At 41.1% G+C, this 11029-nt stretch overlaps 1 non-coding gene across 1 annotated transcript; it reads left to right on the top strand.

Annotated features, from left to right (window-relative positions):
* Positions 1 to 1813: 1813 nt before the first annotated feature.
* On the top strand, positions 1814 to 1887 carry Trnas-cga. The gene has a single exon. It is a non-coding gene; the product is annotated as a tRNA-Ser (tRNA).
* The last annotated feature ends 9142 nt before the right edge of the window (positions 1888 to 11029 follow it).

Genomic DNA, 11029 nt, shown 5'->3' with positions numbered 1-11029 from the left:
ATGCAGCCCTGGAGAATGGGGTATTGTACCACAGCCGTCCACAATACGAGCACGAAGAGTCTCTACATTTGGTACCGGGGTTGCGTAGACAAGAGCTTTCAAATGCCCCCATAAATGAAAGTCAAGAGGGTTGAGGTCAGGAGAGAGTGGAGGCCATGGAATTGGTCCGCCTCTACCAATCCATCGGTCACCGAATCTGTTGTTGAGAAGCGTACGAACACTTCGACTGAAATGTACAGGAGATTCCATCGTGCATGAACCACATGTTGTGTCGTACTTGTAAAGGCACATGTTCTAGCAGCACAGTTAGAGTATCCCGTATGAAATCATGATAACGTGCTCCATTGAGCGTAGGCGGAAGAACATACTGACGAAACTAAAATGAGCTCGAACATGGAAATTAAGCGTTTCCGGACACAAGTCCACATAACATCTTTTCTTTATTTGTGTGTGAGGAATGTTTCCTGAAAGTTTGGCCGTACCTTTTTGTAACATCCTGTATATTAATGAGGCAGAAGTCAGGTGTTCAGATAGATTTCCCGTATGTGCGGCAGTATGTGATACGGGAACTGACACATTTTGTGTGTGTTAAGATTTCATGAGACATACTGAGGTAGCAAACAGGCTTCCATGTAGTTTTGCCATACAAGTGACGGTATGTGAAAAGGGAGTTGGTATTCTTGGAGACTAATATTGATTAGCAGAGTGTACAGTGATTTTTCACTGTTGAAGATTGTTTAGGGATGAGATAAATTTTTTCCCTACATGTATTATCCAGTTTCTTCTGCAAATGAATTATTTTTTTAATAACTATGTTTTGTTGATCGCCAAAATTGCTTCCTTATGTGCTTGCGATGAATATTTTTATGTATTGTTAAGGGGTATATTAGGATGTTGTATGATACACACTGAGGTGACAGAAGTCATTGTATAGCGATATGCACATATACAGATGGTGCCAGTATCGCGTACACAAGATATAATAGAGCAGTGCATTGGCGGAGTTGTTATTACTGCCAAGGTGATTCATGTGAAAAGGCTTCCGACGTGATTATGACCGCACGACGGGAATTACCAGACTTTGAACGCGAGTGGTAGTTGGAGATAGACGCATGGCACATTCAGTTTCGGAAATCGTTAGGGAATCCAATATTCGGAGATCCACAGCGTCAAGAGTGTGCCAGATTTCAGGCGTCACCTCTCACCACGAGTAGCGCAGTGGCCGACGGCCTTCACATAACGACCGAGAGGAAAGGCGTTTGCGTAGAGTTGTCACTGCTAACAGACAAGCAACACTGCGTGGAATAAGCGCAGAAATCAATGTGGGACGCACAACAAACGCATCCATGAGCACAGTGCGGCGAAATTTGGGATTAATGGGCTATGGCAGCAGACGACCGATGCAAGTGCCTTTGCTCACAGCACGACATCGCCTGCAGCGCCTCTCCTGCGCTCGTGACCATATCGGTTGGACGCTAGACGACTGTAAACCCATGGCCTGGTCAGCTGAGTCACGATTTCTGTTTTGGTGAACGCTGATGGTAGGGTTAGATTGTCAAGAGCCAAGTTGAAACTTCCTGACAGATTTAAACTGTGTGCCCGACCGAGACTCGAACTCGGGACCTTTCTATTTCGCGAGTTAGTGCTCTACCAACTGAGCTACCCAAGCACGACTCACGCCCCGTCCTCACAGCTTTACTTCTGCCAGTACCTCCAACCTTCCAAACTTTACAGAAGCTCTCCTGCGAACCTTCGGAGGGTAGGAGACGAGATACTGGCAGAAGTAAAGCTGTGAGTACCGGGCGTGAGTTGTGCTTCGATAGCTCAGATGGTAGAGCACTTGCCCGCGAAAGGCAAAGGTCCCGAGTTCGAGTCTCGGTCGGTGCACACAGTTTTAATCTGCCAGGAAGTTTCATATCAGCACACACTCCGCTGCAGAGTGAAAATCTCATTCTGAAGAACCAAGTTGTTAACAAGGCAGTGTTCAAGCTGATGGAGGCTCCATAATGGTGTAGGCTGTGTTTACATAGAATGAACTAGGTCGTCTGGTTCAACTGAACAGATCATTCACTGGAAATGGTTATGTTCAGCTACTCGGAGACAATTTGTAGCCATTCATGGACTTGATGTTCCTAAAAAAGATGGAATGTTTATGAGTGACAAAGCGCCACGTCACCGGGCCACAATTGTTCGCAATTGGTTTGAAGAACATTCTGGACAATTCGAGCGAATGATCTGGCTACCCAGGTTGCCAAACATTAATCCCGTTGAACATTTACGAGACGTAATCGAGAGGTTAGTTCGTGCACAAAATCCTGCACCGGCAACAATTCCGCAATTACGGACAGCTGCTGGAGACTTCCAGCTACTTGTTGAGCCCATCCCACGTCGAGCTGCTGCACTACTCCGGGCGAAAGGAGGTCCGACAGGATATTAGCAGGCAGCCCATGCCTTTTATCGCGTCAGTGTATTGAGTTAATACAGGATGACTTTTTTCCGTTTGTTGTGAATCGTCAGCTGTGACATGTGAACTAACGTGGATGTTTCCTGGACAATGAATTTTGTTGCTGCATGAGGTCCATAAGCCAAGATAAACGGACAGAGATGTGGTAGCGCCACCAGGGCGCCGTGCTGCGCTGGGTGTTGTCTGCCAAAGCAGCCAGCTCGACAACAGTAAACCACGTGAAGAATGAAGATTGAATGAATTGTACTAGGACTTGCGAAAACATAACCATTCTCACTACCCTGTGCGCTGGCACGGGGTATACTGTGAGTGGGCCAGAGAGTACTGACTGTAATGAGATTCTATTGTACCCACTGAGTAATTCAAAGACTGTAATGCGAGACAGGAATTAATTTACTGTTGGCATTTTTGCCACATGTCCTCTATTCAGTAAAGAAGGGAGAAAATGATTCAGCACAACTGGACATTAATGACTTTTACTTTATGGGCAATCTTGATGTTAGTCTAATTAACACATAGTTTTGCTAGTAGAAACCATGGACATGATACAAAAATTAGTAGCGGTTAGGAGCCCCTCACCAAAGAAATTTCTTCGAAACGATAGGGAATGGCCCACTGCGGGCTGCAGAATCGGACTTGTGAACAACAAACAACAGAGGATTTATTGACATTGCATGTCTAAAGCTTTGGGTGGCCTTGGCGTGAGGTTCTTCTTGAACGGATTGTGTAAGGGACACACCTTTGAGACGCTCTCCCACCATTACTCCTACCATCGTGTCCTTGTTCAAGGTTCGATTCCACAGAGAGAAACACTCACGCCTGGCCAAACCTTGTTATCGCTCCCCAACCAAATCTGTGTTTGCGTGTTCTGAAAGAATGAAGTGTAGTTTTAAGACCGGACATTGTGTAGTACCTCATGTGTGAATGCGTAATGTTTCTTCGTTTTATCTTTTCTTCGCAGGACGTGGTGATTACACTTGTAAATAGTTCTATTTAATCGTCCAAATGAAGAACATATTTTGTAATATATATTGTATTTATAGGAAAGAACATTTATTTATATCGTATGTCGTATGAGCAAGGACCATGTTTCATGTACCTAGTTATTAGCGTTACTGTGTTTCATCTTCGTTAAGTGACACCGTTTTGTGACACCTTTGTTCCTGATAACAGTGAGACACTTTTATATTTTGAAATATGATTTGTTTTTGTAGTTACTCTATGTGTGTGCATACCTAATTTCCATTTGTCTGTGGTATTTTAACATCTCACTTGCGTTTGTGCTTCAGAAAAATTGGAGAATGTCATGTGTGAACTGTGAGTTGCGTGAGTGGCATGAATAGGGCAGGTCTTGATATTTTTTTAGAATCTCCCGTGTTTTTGTAAACAATGTTGAAAAATTATATTATTACTTGAGAAGACTTACAAGTTTTGATAGCATTTGCATAATATAGAGGGTAATTAAGGAAATGTTCATGCTGTTCACAAGAATATAGGGTTCCCTACTGTGGCCTCAGCACTAAGAATTAGATGGAGCTAGGAAAACGACAAATACGAAAAAAAAATCACTTGACCATTTCATCACATTGTATTAATAGGGCCAGCATCATTTTTCTAAGTTAGTCGAAAGTAATGAAAGGAATCAGTCAGCCCACCTTTAAAATAATTTCGTGGTTTCATCAAGTTCTGCAGGGTGTGGTCTCTCTCCCTGTACCTTCTTATATCACATTGGGAACCGAAACTGAGTGTTTTATTTTAATTTTCATTACTTATGATATTCAACTGACCATGTACTTGTAATCATATTATATTAGCATATAAGATCGCTGGGCTGAATGAATGTGGATATAATTGCAAACACATGCAACTAGGTGAATTCAGGTGGACATTCTTGCTTCAGCTTTGCAGCAGAGGACTCAGAACGGTAGTTGAGCTGAACTTTCAAACTTGGTTGGGGGCGCCACTCAGCCGAATGTGATCTGTGGGGATTTTCTTTCAGGCACATGCACGTGAGGCATGTATTTGTTCAAATTTTGGACATTGAACTGATGGAAAATTTTGATTGGACAATTCGGTCCTGCCGAGTTTTTCGATGAATCAGTCCCAGACAAGGCACTGAGCTGGTATATGGTGGGTGTGATGTGCCGCTTCTGTGCGCAGTTAGACGTCGATTTTGGATAGGAGTTAGCTCAGATTTTTCGAGTTAGGACTTTTGTAATCTTTAAGTAATTTGTTAGAAGACTTATAAAGGGGTACTACCTGCTCCTTACTCGGTCACAATTCGCTGCATGCCACGTGTTTCCGATTCCATTTCCCATTACTTTTCACTGTGAGGCAGAACCTAGACTTGACGACTCAACTTTCGCTAGAAACTGGTTACGTTGTGAATGAGTTTTTGCGTGTAAGCATATATGCGTCCATGTTGTGTCCCTGACCCATCTTAATCCCCGCTGAACTGTGATGATTAATACAGTATATTCCAGAATCAGAATCATGAATAGCTGCCAACGTGATTAACTTATAAGTGGTGTCCGACCGAACATTCGGCTTCGGCCAAAACATGCCGAAGTTTCGGCCGAAGCCGAAGGTTTCTAGCAAGCGCCAAAATTGAACTGTCAGAACTGAGCATGCGCAGTGGCCACCCGACGAATTAAACTGCAACAGTCGCGTAGCTTTCAAAACTTGACGCAGACTGTAGTACACCGTAGTGCGTCGGTCGGCCGCCATTGCCATTAAATACAAGTTCGTAGGCGAATTAGATTATCTGCTTTGGTGTTTTATCATACGACTGTGACAGTTTTTATCTGACCGAGAAGAAGAGAAGATTGAGTTTGTGAAAAGCACCTAAAAATCAAAATCGTAAGTATTGCTTTTACAATATTTATTAAGTTGTTTACTTCTCAATAGTAATTCAAGCTTCACTTATTTTTTAATATCTGTTCTTAATGTTACAGTTTTAGAGACAAGTGTCATCATACCTTGTAAAGTTTTTCTGGTTCCGTGAGCACCCTCAGTTTTTTTTTTTTTTTTTTTTTTTTTTTTTTTGTGAAATACTATGGGACTTAACTGCTAAGGTTATCAGTCCCTAAGCTTACACACCACTTCACCTAAATTATCCTAAGGACAAACACACACACACCCATGCCCGAGGGAGGACTCGAATCTCCGCCGGGACCAGCCGCACAGTTCATGACTGCAGCGCCTGAGACCGCTCGGCTAATCCCGCGCGGCCCTCAGTTCTTCTCGGAGCTCGTTGGCATAATGCGGAACGTTCCGCAGCTCAGCCAACGAACGCGATTTGCAGTGTGCGACACTGTAATGAATAGACTTTCAGTGCGCAGTGCACATGTAGTTACTGCGACTGACTTGTTAACGATTATACCCGTTCTGAGTATTAAAATAATGACTTACGTGGTTTTCAGTGTCTCACTTATCGAATAATTGTGTCTCTGCAGGATTTATTTTTTTCTATATTTCATATTGCTTGATATAAATATGAACCACATGGTTAACGCTTTAACGAAACCTGCACACGCGTGTGCGCGTGTGTTTTTTAATACTTCGTGTTGTTTACACCATGGCAAGCGAGGACTTCGAAGCGCAAACGGCGCGCATTTTGGTAACACAACGAGGAAGCCATTCTCTTGTTATGGAGCTATTTTTGTTTTCGCTACCCTTAGCCGCGTGTCCTCCTCAGCTCAGGGAACTAGGAAAACTTTACAAGGTATATTCGTTAGGTTTATATGCGTGCGATGTATCTCGAAGTTTGACATGTGCATTTCGATTGTTTCAACTCGCATAATATACGCTTGTAACCGACAGCAATGGCAAAGAAGGAACAATGTTTGAAAGACTGTGTGCGTCTTCTTTTTGGGATTCTTTAAAAACAAATTTTAAAAAGCACCCTGTTTAACCTTTACCAGAAAGAAATACATATTAGTAATTATACTGTTCCGTATTGTCACCTGGCCGCCGCTTGTTCCTCGCGCCGGTAAGGTTAGATTATGCAAGTATTTTGCGCGACACCTTTTTTTTAGTTTAAATGAAACTAATCTCAAAAAGGACTCTGACTAATCTCTACCAGAAAGTAAACAGATCAGTATACCAGGCAAGCTACGACTTCCAGCGTGGCCGGTGGTCGCTGTTCGCCATCGATATTCACAGATCTTCGAGATATACTTACATGCACGCAGGGGGGCACGTACTGACGCATAAGAATCCCACACTTACTCATTTTTATTTACACTTCCATAGTTAGTTGTCTTTCAGTTTAACGTCAAAGATATTTGCGTCTTGCTATTGGCCCTGACACTAAAGAAATAAAGATTTTCACCGACTCTTGGAACCATAGTTTTCGATATATTCCGACAAAAGTTCATCACTGTTTTGCAAGCGCCAGTAGGCACTATGTTATATTTAATTTCTGTAAATAAATGCATTTATATGTATAGGCTGCTCAAAATATTCTTCTTTTATCCCTTTTCATTTACATATTAGAAGGTTAGGGTCTTACATCATTGTTCTCTTTAGAAATGAAGAGTTTTAAGTCCTAATACGACATGTCATCTGCAAACTATCGAAAGAAACTGTCAATTTTAAACGGAAGAGCATTTATTTGGTTAGAAGAGGGCTTGTATCTCACAAATACATGTCGTGTTACGTATTCTACTGCTCTAATATACTTGAAGAACCAAAATACGAAGTTCTGGTTTTCTTCATCTTTACGTACTTATATGTCGGAGACGGTAGATGCTAGGATGTTACACCTTTTCATTCAGTCAGAGCGTCTGAGAAGTGCGTGAAATGGCGTATTTGTTCGCCTCACGTATTTTATTTTTTTTAAAAAAATGTGTATATTGTTTCAACATCGTTCGCTGCTGTTTGTGAGAATTTTAGGACGAACAATAAATTCGCAAGACATGCAGGTACCTGGCACAACGGGCAGTCCGGAAACGTAATAATAACAAAAATGATATTAGTAATAATAGTAAATAAAATTTTCAGATCACAAATAAATTTGTAATTTTAGAGAATTTGAAACAGCGCACAAGATTTTCTGCTTTTTGTTCTAGTAAAAATAACTTGCCCCTTGCGAATTGCCATGCCTTTATTACTCTGTGTTTTTGGGTAAAACTTGCTAAAAAAAGTTGTGGAATGTTCGTTTCGTAGGTCACAGTCACTGGTGCGAAGCGAACGTACGGAAACCCGTGAAATCGACCAACACGGTCGGCAGGACTGTGTTCACCCAATCGGCAGGCGATATCGATCGACGTCTGTCGAAAATATTTGAAGATCGATGTCGGTTGCACCGTGACCAGTGATCTCAGTATGGAGATCACTGACTGTGACCGTACTCTTATACGTGCCTCGACTTTTTTTATTTAATCAAAAGTTCATATTCGCAGCATCTCTGGTTTAGTGGTTCGTATTCCGAACTACTAAGCCGAGGGGTTGCAGGTTCGAATTCCTTGGATGAATGTGGTTGTGATGAGCACGAGCATTTATACCAATAGTATGGATTTTTCTATGTACTTAAGTGTGTTTATTACGCTGTCTAGTCGCCATAGTACAAGCTAAGGCTTAGTTTGGGGCTAGAGATGTTCGGTGTGATTGTTGAAAGATTTCTTTGTTTGTTATCTTTTCTTTCAGTTACTAAATGGCTTCTGTGAGACTAAATTCCATCTGGGAATATTTTTGGAAAAACATTGATAAAGCAACTTGTAATGTATGTTGTAAATCACTGTCTCTTGGTAGGCAAAACTTCATAAAAATGAATGGACAGCTTACTGTAAGACAAATAAACACCAGAGTGCAACTCTTCGCGAGACAAAAAGGTAGTCAACAACCTACTTTACCGGATATAACTGAGAAAAAATAGCTCCGTCGTGGCGTTATAATCATCCGATATCGTTGCCAATCGATAAAAGTATTATGGATTTCATTATCGTCGACGTGCTGCCATCGTAGGCTCAATTTGACTGACTCTGACACTCAATCCAGGCACAGGAAAAAGTCAGAGAAATACTTTAAAACGTCTTTAATGCCAGTGACGTACGAAAAAGAAAAAGGACAAGTTGCACTTCTTTTCGAAAGGGCTAAATGGGTCAGCTTTACGACTGACATATGGAGTAATCTACCAAAGACGTGCTCATTGCTGAGTTGAACAGACCACTTCATTAAAGGCCCCAAATGGGAAAAAGTTATACTGGCAGCCACTGTCTTGGAATAGGATCACACAGGGCAGCATATTTCAGAGAACGTTAACCAAATTACTGCCGAATTTAATTTAACAAATAAAATCGACCTGGGTATCTGCAACAATGCTTTCAACATGCTAGCAGCCCTGCGGTGCGGAAAATTTACTTATATTGGATGAGTAGCTCATAAGCTGGAGCTAATTATTCATGATGTTATACTCAAAGATGTTGTTGTAATGAATATAATAAAAAATGTCGCAAAATTGTATGACAGTTTAAAAGAAGTGATCAAACTTCCCCCTGTGGCCGAGCGGTTCTAGGCGCTTCAGTCCGGAACCGCGCTCCTGTTACGGTCGCAGGTTCGAATCCTGCCTCGGTCATGGCTATGTATTATGTCGTTAGGTTAGTTAGGTTTAAGTAGTTCTAAATCTAGGGGACTGATGACCTTAGATGTTAAGTCCCATAGTGTTTAGAGCCATTTGAACCATTTGAACCAACTTCCCGATATTTAAACAAGTTTCAAGAAACAAGCGACTTATCCAAACACGTTTCGCTTCTTGATTTCGAAACTCGCTAGAACAGCATTTATATAATATTGAAAAGACTCGTTGAACAAGAAACTGCTATCTATTTATACATGGCAGAACGCGGTGGGCTAACAGTCCCAACTGCAGATGAATGGGTACAAATAAGGTAACGTATAACAGCGTTTAAGCGATTTCATGAAGCAACACTTGAGATTTCGGGCGACTCTTCATCAGTATCTTTAATAATACCATTGATCATCATGCTTAACTCAAAAGTGAGCACAAAAGATGAAGATTCTGAAAATGCCATATTGCTTAAGACCCAGTTGTGCGAGTCTCTTAACAGGAGGTTTTCGTACGCAAGAAATACTCTGCATTTATTGATTGCAGGTTTAACAGATACCAGTTTCAAAAAGAAGTATTTGACAAGCGATGAAACGGAAAACACGAAGACTAAAATATTATCGTTTCTATGACAGAATGAGTGTCGGTCAAGGCAAATAGCTCGTATGGACGCAGATGTTATTGAGCCTAGGCCTTCCTGTTCAACGTCAGATGCAGATATCGAAAATGCATCCTCAGAAAACGATGATGATTTATGGGATCCACATGATAAACTTGCATTACTCGTCATAAATGGTAACGACTTGGATTTGGAACATCACTATCTTCCTTTTGAGGAAAATCTAACATGATTTTAAAAAGAACCTTTGCTTCTGAGGAATGCTGACAATTATGAATATTGGGCTTCTAGTCCATTTACTTATCGACACCCAATTTCACTTAAATAGTTACCTGCTCCTCCTACTAGTGTTCCTAGTGAACAATTGTTCAGCGCATTGGGACACATATACGGGGACAGGCGATCTAACTTGATTGGGAAAATGCGGAAAAATTATTATTTTTAGCTTACAACATAAGACTGTTTATCTTTGAGTATTAATTCCTTATCATTGATAGATACCAAAACGCTAATGGAAATTTAAGATTCGTTTGGCAATTACTGCTTGTTTTTTCCAATTGTAATTGTTCAATTAAGTAAATAAATATTACAATTGCTTTTATTTCAAAGTGTTGTTATTTCTGACAGGTTGCAAGATAATTATAATCATCTCCCTAAACTATTTATAATATATTACAGAAGTCATTATTTTATTCACAATTCGCCAATCTTGCACGGAATTTCTTGTGGCTGTTAAACCTTCGGCTTCGACCGAAGGTTAGGGCGATAGCCGATTAATCGGCTTCGGTCAAAACTCGACCATCGGTCGGACGCTACTTAGAAGTAGATATCCTAGGAGTAGTTAAGCAACTTAAATGACTTAATAAAAGCAAGTCTTCGGGTCCGGACTGTATACCAATTGGGTTCCTTTCGGACTATGCTGATGTAATAGCCCCATACTTAACAATCATATACAACCGTTCGCTCGACGAAAGATCCGTACCAAAAGACCAGAAAGTTGCACAGATCACGTAAATATATCCAGGAAAAGCAGTAGCGGTAATCCGCTAAATTACAGTCCCATATCATTAACGTCAATATGCAGCAGGATTTCGGAACATATATCGTGTTCGAACATTATGAATTACCTCAAAGAGAACGGTCTATTGACACACATTCAACACGGATTTAGAAAACATCTTCTCGTGAAACACAACTAGCTCTTTACTCACACGAAGTTCTGAGTGCTATTGAAAAGGAATTTCAAATTGATTCCGTATTTTAGATTTCCAGAAGGCTTTTGACACTGTACCTCACAAGCGGCTTGTAATGAAACTGCGTTCTTATCAAATATTGTCTCAGTTATGTGACTGAATTCGTGAATCCCTAGCAGAGAAGT

This window comes from Schistocerca americana, chromosome 3 (assembly GCF_021461395.2).
Source record: "Schistocerca americana isolate TAMUIC-IGC-003095 chromosome 3, iqSchAmer2.1, whole genome shotgun sequence".
NCBI lineage: Eukaryota > Metazoa > Arthropoda > Insecta > Orthoptera > Acrididae > Schistocerca > Schistocerca americana.
Note: the sequence above shows the minus strand (reverse complement) of the source record. Positions and strands in the feature narration are given on the sequence as shown.